The 2,145-nt window shown below is 39.6% G+C and overlaps 1 non-coding gene across 1 annotated transcript; it reads right to left on the bottom strand.

Moving 5' to 3' along the window:
• Positions 1-447: 447 nt before the first annotated feature.
• On the bottom strand, positions 448-591 carry LOC114114644 (small nucleolar RNA SNORA57). Its single transcript, XR_003589264.1, has one exon. It is a non-coding gene; the product is annotated as a small nucleolar RNA SNORA57 (small nucleolar RNA).
• Positions 592-2,145: the final 1,554 nt, after the last annotated feature.

Below are 2,145 nucleotides of genomic sequence, written 5' to 3'. Positions count from 1 at the left end.
AAAGCCCCTGGCTGGGCAGAAGCCACACTGCCTTTTGATGGAGACCACAGGAAAGCATCACAGAATTGTTAGGGCACTTCTCAAACACACTCTGGGACTTCTAGAAACAAATATGAAGTCTGTCTGTGAACCAGTGGGGACAAGTCAGTGGAATCTGAATTATTGCTATTGATGTTATTCTCCTTTTGGGCTTTCAGACTGGTGATACCTGAGGAAATTCAAATGTACTGCAACTTTAAAATTACCTTGTTAAGGTGATCATTTTCTTTGAGATTTCCTTGGCCTGGAAGAGTATTTCCATATTCAGCACAAGTTCATCAAGCTAGCACACATCTCAACAGTACTGTGATTTTTTTTTCTTTTCTTCTTCCTTTTTTTTCTTTTTCTTTTCCCCTTTCTCTTTTTCTTTTTCTCCACCGCCCCCTGCCCCGACCTCTTTTTTTTCCTCTGTGTCCCAGCACTTGATGACAGAACTGGCAGACTGTGGCCGCTGTTACTGAAGACATGACACTGAGGGGGCCAGAGACCATCCCTCATCTGTACCTTATGCAGATTGGGACTGTGCGCCCGACCCCCACCAAGAAAAGGAGGGTCCACAGGCATCGGTTCCCTCCCTGAGATCCCCAGCCCGACCCCCACGTTTACTCAGCCATACTCACTCAGTCACTGCCTTCCTTTGCTGTGATATTTAAAAAAACATATATTTTTGTCTCTTTGAGAGAATGAGAGACAAATTGTTTTTTAATGTGTCTATATAGAGGGCAACATAAATAATTTCAGATCTATCCGTTTTCCTGTTATAGATCATAGTTGGTGGCCTACCTAGATGGGAATCAAGGTCAAACGAGATTTAAAATCCATAAAATCACCTTGTATTTTATACTCAAATAGGTATTTAGAGAAATTTCATGGCATAAGCTATAAAAGGGTAAATGTCCAAAGTAATCTGCTACAGCAAGTGCTACCCTCGCACTAAAGGTAGGTAAGATCTGCAGGCCCCTACAGACTTTCAAACAGCCCAGTGAAGATGTCATTTAAACATACCTTAGAGAAACCACATTCTTCCAAGTGAGCCATCAGAGGCTCCCTGCCACTTGGTATGATGTGATAGAGTCCAAGCAACTGGATACTGGTGGGAGATGGTTGACTGAGACCAAATATTCATTTGTTCTTTCTCAGAATGTTGCTTCTCTATGTCAAGGTTTACACTAACCACAGGTACATTCAGTGAAATAAGAAACAAGCAGCAAGTGTCATTTTCATAAAGGTAAATTCATCCAACTGAATTGGATTCCTTTTCTGTCTTTACGACCTTCCTATTTATTTTGGTGTTAAGATATCCTTTTTGTTAATAGTGGTAATGAATGATAGCTTCATGTTTTCATTGTACTTACCTTAGTAAAAATGAAAGTAAAAAACTCCATGTTAGTCTCCAAAATTATCTTGAAAATTTAATTGTACATGAAAGTCCAATGTCTGGAAAAGTCAAAAAGTCTCTTCCAAATTAAGATTCTGTAATGCAAAAATAAAATAATGAAGAACTCTATGAATTCATTTTCCCTATTCAGGTACTGGACATGAAACTGAATAAATAGAAAACTATTGGTTGTTAGGGCAGGAGTTCCTCCATTTTCAGCCCCCCAAAGCATCTGAAATTCCCTCAAGGAATGTAATAAAATTAACTAATACAACATAGCTTCTGAAGTCAACTGCCTAAGCTCTGACATTTACCAATTGCATTATCTTGGTCAAACTACTTAACCCACTTTGTGCCTTGATTTCTTTAATCATAGAATGAAGATAATAATACTGTCTACATCATAGGGCTGTTGTGAATATTAAATCAGCTACTATCTGAAGATTTCATCATCACTTTTTTAGCATCATAAACTGAAACTCTGTACCGATTAAACAATAACTACCCATTATCTCATTCCCTGGGCTTCCCTAATGGCTCAATGATAAAGAATCCACCTGCCAGTGCAGGAGATGTGGGTTCACAGGCTCAACTCCTGAGTCAGAAAGATCCCCTGGTTAAGGAAATGGCAATCCATTCCAGTATTCTTGCTGGGAAAATCCCATGGATAGAAGAGCCTGGGGGGCTACAGTCCATAGATGGCAGAGTTGGACACGACTTACCAAGTA

The sequence above is a fragment of the Ovis aries genome, chromosome 4 (genome assembly GCF_016772045.2).
Source record: "Ovis aries strain OAR_USU_Benz2616 breed Rambouillet chromosome 4, ARS-UI_Ramb_v3.0, whole genome shotgun sequence".
Taxonomy (NCBI): Eukaryota; Metazoa; Chordata; class Mammalia; order Artiodactyla; family Bovidae; genus Ovis; species Ovis aries.
The sequence above is the reverse complement of the archived record's forward strand: the minus strand, read 5'-3'. Positions and strand labels throughout refer to the sequence as shown.